Consider the following 8194-nt stretch of genomic DNA (forward strand, 5'->3'; position numbering starts at 1 on the left):
GTACAATTTGAACCCCAAAAATGTCAATACCAGTTTAATCTAGCCCTGAGCGGTATTGTGTCACATTAAGAGTCATTTTGCATCTGATTTTGTGATTACGCACTAATTAGTCGCTGACTTGCATAATGACGTGGCAGAAGGTCTCTGAAATAACTGCGCCTATATTCGTGTTGGTCTTGTTTCATCTTCATAATGCAGATAAGGGATCACGGGACGCAGAGCCGCCGCGGTCGTAGCCGTCGCTCCCGTCGTGGACCACTGTTTGTCTCGCGTCGCCTTGGCATGGGATAGAGTTCGGCTCGCGCAGCTGCACGTCCGCCCCAAGCACTGTGTCGTTGTTCCCGGACCCGGTGCCCCGCGCCGCCGCCGCCGCCGCCTCGTCCTCGCCGCTCTCGCCTTCCTCGCCCACCCACGCTCGGCTCCAGCCCGTGCACATCCGCTGGCCGTCACCCCGCAGCCCCGCGACTGAGCCCCCAAATGAAGGCCGCCGCCAAATCAAGAGTCGAACCCCTTCGTGCATGTCCCGCATGAACATAATTCATGAGCGACTGCAACTCGAACTCCTTGGGGTACACGAAGAGGAGCAGGTGGGGCAGCGGGACGAGCGCCTTGCTGGAGGTGGACAGCCTCGGGAAGCCAACGTGCTGCTGCTTCCTCGCCGTGGTGGCCTGGTGGTGCTCTCCTCCTCCATGCTTCGCGGCGGCCGCCATGGACTTGAGCAAGTTGCTGTTGTAGTGGTTTCTTTCTTCTATGTTGTAACATTGAGATTTATCCGGACATGTTTGTATGCTATTCAAAAATTGGATTAATTATGTCCTGAAGGTACTTTGTTCAGTATAATTTGAAATATTGAGACATATTTTGCTATGAAATGACTTGCTGCTGCTATGAACAAGATGTCCTGAAGGTGCTTTGTTCAGTACAATTTTGCTATCTGACTGTAGATGCCCTGAAGGAAATTTTCCTATCTTGTTCAGTGAAAGTGCACGAAAATGACAGTACAATTTTCAAACTGGGTTGTACAAGCCTTAAAGTACTATCTTGTTCTGGCAGCACATTTTGTGCATTTTCAGAGTGCTTCACAGTGTTATATTAGGAAAAATCATGTACTTCACAGAATGTAGATAACAAGAAATTGATAGTAAACAGTTCCAAAAGATCGTGTACTTCATAATACACCATAATTGAGAGTACATTATAGCAAATAGATGTTCCTATCTTGCTAAAATAAATATCTGGACCACATAAACTAATTTGGAGTACTTGACAGCAACATGAAAGAGCACAAAAACATTAAATGGTTGGTCCTTTTTTGCTCTCCAAGGCCTTCTTGTATGCTGCCAGGTTGAACACACAATGTTTGGGAACAGTAGGTTGTGAGCTGCTGGTTGTTCTCTCCTGTGTGGACTTCCTGTTGCTAGTTGCTGGCTGTGAACCACCAACATTTGTGGATTTCTTCTGAACAATTCTTTTGTTTGCATGTGTAACTTTGGCTTGAGTTTCCTATGTCAAGATTGTGAAATATAAGATCTCCTGCTATAGATATGAGAAACTGGTGGTAAAACAGTAATAAAATAATTATATCAAACGTACCATCGATTTCTTGGCATTTTGACTTGCTCGTACTTCTGACTTGCCATGCCCTTCTTTGGCTACGGTATTTCTTGGCTGGGAACTTGGCTGAGATATTTGTGGTTGTGAAGGTTGTCCAATTCCCATACCCTTCCTCGCATTTGCAGCCTCAACTGCTGCCTACAGAAAGATGTAAAAAGTAAGACCTTTGCTTTAGTAAGTATTCACCCACTTTGCTCTAGTATGAAATTACACCTTTGCTTTTTTAGCATTTTCTGCTTCCATTGCATCTTTGTCTTGTTTCCTTTTCCTTGCAGCATCTCTCACAATGTGTGAATTGCCCTGGTGCTTGCCAGCTCCATTGTTTGGGCAAGCTTTCATGTTGTGACCTGTCCTCTGGCAAGAACTGCATGTTATTGTCCCTCCTATCTTCCTCATCTTATTCCCCTTTGGTGCTTCTCCCTCCTCTCTTCTTCTCTCTGTCTTTGGCCTTCCTGGCAAGCTAATGTAACCTGGAGGTGCAAGCTTAACATGATCTGATCTTGGCCATCTTTCTTCCCCCTCCAAGGGCTCCAGGCAATGGGAATATATTTTGTTGTACACTTCAATAGAGTAGCACTTAGCAATAAAATCATCTATTTTCCTTCCAGTTTTGTAGATAGCACTTATTGCATGACAACACGGAAGGCCTGAAAGTTGCCAGTATCTGCATGAGCATGTCAATGCTTCCAAGTTCACAGTGAATTTGAACTTCTCATGTTCAAGTACCTCAAATCCCTCTTTGCCATTCCAGAGGACATCACAATTGCCTGATCTTTTAATGTTCTGTTTCGGCTTTTTGAATACATTAGGACAAATGGTTCCTTCCCATTTCTCAGCTTTAGTTCTATTTTGTTGTATCCTCACCATGTTTTTCTGTCTGATCCACTCTAACATTGATATGCATGGGAGATACCTTGCTTCCAAGATCCAGTTATTAAAGGACTCACACATGTTATTATCCACTGAGTCACAGTTCGAGCCTAGCTTCATGTATGCCCTACACCAATGCTCTGGAGCAGTATTCATCATGTCCTTTGCACCTTCAACAGTAAATTATGCCAGCCTTGCTCTGTTATAGTTGAATATAGTTCTGTTGGAAGACTTAGCACACCTCCAAAACCTATTCTGTAGATCATGATCTGGGTGTTTTTTTCCAGTTTGCATATATGTGCCTTGCACACATCCTATGCTCTGCCTTACAGAAGATATCCTCTATAGCACCAATCAACCCCTTCTGCTGATCGGACATAAACACCCAGCCATCACCCTCATTGTTGATCTTCAAATCTTTATTGAGCTTCGCAAGAAACCAAAACCAAGACTGGTAAGTCTCCTTCTCCACTATGGCCCATGCTATGGGGTACATTTGATTATTCGCATCTCTACCCAGAGCACAAAGCAGTTGACCATAACATGCACCCTTGAAAAAACATCCATCAAGACCGATCACTTGTCTGCAACCAGCAAGAAACCCCTTTTTACATGCCTCAAAGCAGACGTAAAATCTTTGGAACACATGAGTGTCATCCTTCTCATCTTGGTCTAATTTCACTGCTATAGTGCTTCCTGGGTTTGACCTGAGTAGCTCTAGCTGATAGTCAAAAACCTTGGAATATTCTCCTTTTGAGGAATCGAGTAACTTTGAAAGGACCAACCATTTTGCCTTTTGCATTGTGCAATTGTCACATCTGCAAACATTTCAATGAGCACAGTTTTCTTTATTTCCTCCAACTTCCAACTTGGATTTGATTTTATTAGTCTACCATATCTCTTTGCAATTACAGTAGATGTAACCAGTTTATTGTCCCTCCTCGGAATGCAGTTGTGCTCATCTATCAATGTAGACACTTGCATCCATTTGTTTCTGGTTGTTTTAGATGCATATATCATCCACTTGCATCCAGGCCAAGTACAATGTGCCCTCACCTTGTTGATTTCATCTTTTGTAAAGCCTATATGCCTATGTGTTTTGATTCCATAGTTTATCAATGCTTTCTTCATTTGAGTTCTCCCTCTAAAAACCATTCCTAGCTGAAAACAAGGAATTTCCGCTTTGCTACCAAATCTTATCCATTGGCTTTTTTTCCTCACCAGGCTTGTCCCTCCCTCTCCATCACTCACCTCATCATATGAGCAATCATCATCCGATTCAAATTCATCCAGATCATGCCCTCCATCCAAATCTTCATCACCAGATGCACCTTCAATAACATTGTCATCTTTCACGATAGGACCAACTCCCTTCCCTAGTTTCTTATCCCTTTTTTGCCTCCTAATTTCTCTTGCTAGTTTCCTTACCTGCTCTGCTTCTGATTCTTCAGCAGAGCTGCACTCGAAGCCAGGTTCATAGTCTAGGTCACTCTCAACCTCACACTCCTCATCTGCATTTTCCACCGGAGCTCTTCTTTGTGTATTAACCCTCTCGGGTGGTTCTACTGCATCTCCTTGTGCTCCTAGTGTTTTAGTTGCAGTAGGTGGTGGTGTTTCAATTACAGCAACAGTTGTAGCAGCAAGTGTTGGTGTTCAGTTGCAGATGTAGCAGCAGGTGGTACTGCTTCTGGTACTACAGTTGTAGTATTAAACAGTGCTTCACTTCCAGCAATTTCCACTTTATTTAGACATGACCTTCTCCTCACTTGTAGCTTCTTAGGATCCATTACCTATTGCATTGGTGTCAGCGGGAAACAGTGCTTCACTTCTCATAACATCTTCTTCAGCAGCAGCAATCATATGCGACAAGATCAGCTCATCCACTTGCTCTGTTTCAACAACCTGCACACTTATCAAAGGTAGTTTGCTCTCTCTATTCCTAGAATATGCTTCTCCAACACAGACAGGCACCAAACCAGAAGATTCAGTACAATGTTCAGTTTGCTCTAATTCTCTCTCGACGTCATCAGATATTTGCACATCAGGCATGTCATCAGTTTGTTGTACTTCTCTCTCCTCAACATAAATATCTGCAAGTTCCACATTCAGGATGCCAATATCCATCCTCTGAACTGAAGCATCATCATGGAGAAACAAAAGGCCATCATTAAAGCTTTTCCCAACTAACCAGTAGAGCTTGTATGTGAAATTTCCTCTCAAATGGCCCCTTTCTACTTGATACATATCCTCTGCATAAGCACACAGTTCAGCATAAGAAAGCTTGTCCCTTGGAATGTATAAGTGTGCCTCTTGTTCTCCTGTGTAATCAAGCTTCCCACTAATCTTGTCAAATAGTCCATAATAATGCATTCTCACTCCGAAATGATCAAGTGGGTCAGGTGGATCATCTACAAAAACATAGAAGTTTATGGTCATTGTGTATTAATAAGAAATTTGTTCTGTATGAAATAAACCACCTCCCTTTCCTCCCAAAATTAGATTGCAAATAACTAACAAAGTGCAAATATTCAGTTACATGCAGAGTTAACACAGTGCCCATGTTCAGTCAAAAGCAGAGTTAACACAGTGCACGTATTCAGTCAAATTCAGAGTTAACATGGTGCACATGTTCAGTCAAATTCAGAAATAACACAAAAGCATAGCCTAAATGCAGTCAAAATCGCCAATATAAGTTTCTATCAACCCAAGCAGTACTGAAACAATATAAAAGACCTAACTTTCCTCCAAAAATAAGGGCGATCATCCACAAAATTGAACCCTTTTCATATAAGAACAATAGCATGAACACCCATACATGATGCAGTCTACCCCAAGAACCAAAACAACGAGAACATGATTGTCGGTGTCAAAACCGGCGGATCTCGGGTAGGGGGTCCCGAACTGTGCGTCTAGGCGGATGGTAACAGGAGACAAGGGACACAATGTTTTACCCAGGTTCGGGCCCTCTTGATGGAGGTAAAACCCTACGTCCTGCTTGATTGACATTGATGATGTGGGTATTACAAGAGTAGATCTACCACGAGATCAAGGAGGCTAAACCCTAGAAGCTAGCCTATGGTATGATTGTTGTTCGTGCGACGGACTAAAGCCATCCAGTTTATATAGACACGGGAGAGGGCTAGGGTTACACAGAGTCGGTTACAATGGTAGGAGATCTACATATCTGTATCGCCAAACTTGCCTTCCACGCCAAGGAAAGTCCCATCCGAACACGGGACGAAGTCTTCAATCTTGTATCTTCATAGTCTTGGAGTCCGGCTGACGATGATAGTTCGGCTGTCCGGACACCCCCTAGTCCGGGACTCCCTCAGTAACCACCGAACCAGGCTTCAATGACGACGAGTCCGGCGCGTATATTGTCTTCGGCGTTTGCAAGGCAGGTTCTCCTCCATATTCCATGTGTTTACCAAACAGTGTCCGGTTTCCTTATAAATGTTGCGCTCCTTGGCTTCTACGTCCAATAATGGCCCTCTTCCACGTGTCGTATGAATGCGAAAAGCCAGGGTATTTTTACATTTTACCCCCTAGCTGCGCGAATAAGCTGCCTATAAGAGAGGCGAGGATCCAGATCCGAATCACACCATCCTCCTTCCGCAAGTTCTCATCGAAGCGCATCCGACAAAAAACCATTCCAACATGGACAGTCGACGCGGCTCCTCCTCTCGCGCTCCCAGTCCTCAACCAGGAGATTGGAGGAGATGTTCGGTCCCGCATAGTGAGTTAGTGACGCTCCAAGCAGAGGGATATCTTCCCCCAGCCTTTATGGTTCCGGTTCGAGCCGGACTGGCCACCTACAAGGGCGGGAAGCAGGCGGAGAGCGTCCCCAATCCCTCCAAAGGAGAGCGGGTATGCTTCGTCCCCTACCTAATAAGGGGACTCGGATTTCCCATACATCCGTTTCTCCGGGGGCTCCTGGAGTTCTATGGACACCAACTTCACCACCTCACACCTGCCTCCATCTTGCACATCGCGGGCTTTTAGCTCTTTGCGAGCTGTTCTTGGGCATCGAGCCCCATTTTGCGTTGTGGAAGAGATTGTTTTGCCTCGTACCCCGTTCTCACGAGGGGTCGATATATCAAGTGGGCGGAGCCGAAATATGGCACATCGCCGGGACCGGATACCTATCCGGAACCCCGAAGAAGGCATCCGAAGACTGGCCTTCGGAATGGTTCTATATGGAAGACGCCCCGCTGCCGGATCCAGTTTGGATCGGCCTCCCAGAGTTTAGCAACGCTCCTATGAGAAAACGCCTGAGTTGGCGCCCGCGGAGCCCTCGACGGAAGGATGATAGGAGCGTCCAATATCTGATGGGCCGGATAAGGTTACTGGCCCATTCCGGACTGACCATGATTGGAGTCATGGCCACATGCATTATGCGAGGGGTGCAGCCGCTCCAATATAGGGGCCACCCCATGTGGGATTTCAACGGGGAGAATGACGCAACCCGTCATGGCCGCAAGGGGCCGGGATCGGCCGCCGATCTGGTGAAGATCCTGTCCGACTTGTACAAGGGGGAGAGGGAGGACTTCCTCCGCACAAGTCCATTGAATGGATTCTCCATGAATAACCCTCGGAGCTGGGTAAGCGGACGTTTATGTATCCGATCCGTGCTTTCAAAGATAAGTGTCTTACTTTATGATTTCGATGCAGGAACTGCGCCGGGATGTGGAGGGCATAGAAAGCCCGACTCCACAACCCGAGGATCCGGGAAGATCCCTTGACCCGGCCTCCGGAGAGGATCCGGACATAATGGTGGAACTGATTGACGGGGTGTTCCACCAGCTCAGCATAGACAATGCTCTAGTCGCCATTACGGCTGACTACCCCGGTTTATCTCCGGCTTCCCAGGTGGGTACAACCGAAGTCCTGACACCATTACTTTTTTAATGCTTATTTTTGACCACCGTGTACCAACGATGCTTTGCAGGAGGTGCCTTTACGGCGGGAAGCCGAGCCCGTGGCGACTGACCAACCAGGGTCAGTGCGGCCCAGCAGGCGGAAGAGGAGTGCGGCGCGAATCGAAACATCACCGTAAAGGTATGGCGCACCATTGTATTTAAGGGAAATACTCCTGGGGAGTATATTAATGCTCATTATTCTTCCAGGAGAAAGAACGCTCGCCGGACTATGCCCGGGGAGGTTGCCAACCAAGCCTCCGCCAGCCAGGCTCCAACACCTGGTCCGGAGGGGGAGGCGAGCGCAAGGCGTGAGCCGGATGCTCCTCCAACGGAGGATGCCGACAGGTTGTCCGCTACCAGGTCTGAGGTGGAGAGCACCATGAATCACAGGCGCCATCAGACAGTTCTTCGTGACGCGTGTTTCTCCCCCGAGGCGTTGAATGCCTTTAATGCGGGAGACGCGCACCTCCGTGCTGCTCAAGATGGTTTAACTAGAGCCACGGAGCAGTATGTGAAAGACATATGGGTGGGGAATTTTAATAGCTATATATGCTAGTAGCCCCCGAGACTTAAATAGTTAAACTAACTGATTTAAGGATCATTTGTTATGCAGGATCTTACGGAGAAGAATACCCACCTATCCCAGGAGCTTCAAGAATGCAAGGCCCAACTTGAGGCCGCACTAGCCGCCGCCGGGGGAGCCACAGAGACCCCCTCTGGTAATACATATTTCGAAAAGATAAGTAGTTTATGAAGTGCGGCGTGTGCATTTAGTCTGACAATAATATTGC

The sequence above is a fragment of the Triticum aestivum genome, chromosome 4B (genome assembly GCF_018294505.1).
Source record: "Triticum aestivum cultivar Chinese Spring chromosome 4B, IWGSC CS RefSeq v2.1, whole genome shotgun sequence".
In the NCBI taxonomy this organism is placed as follows: Eukaryota; Viridiplantae; Streptophyta; class Magnoliopsida; order Poales; family Poaceae; genus Triticum; species Triticum aestivum.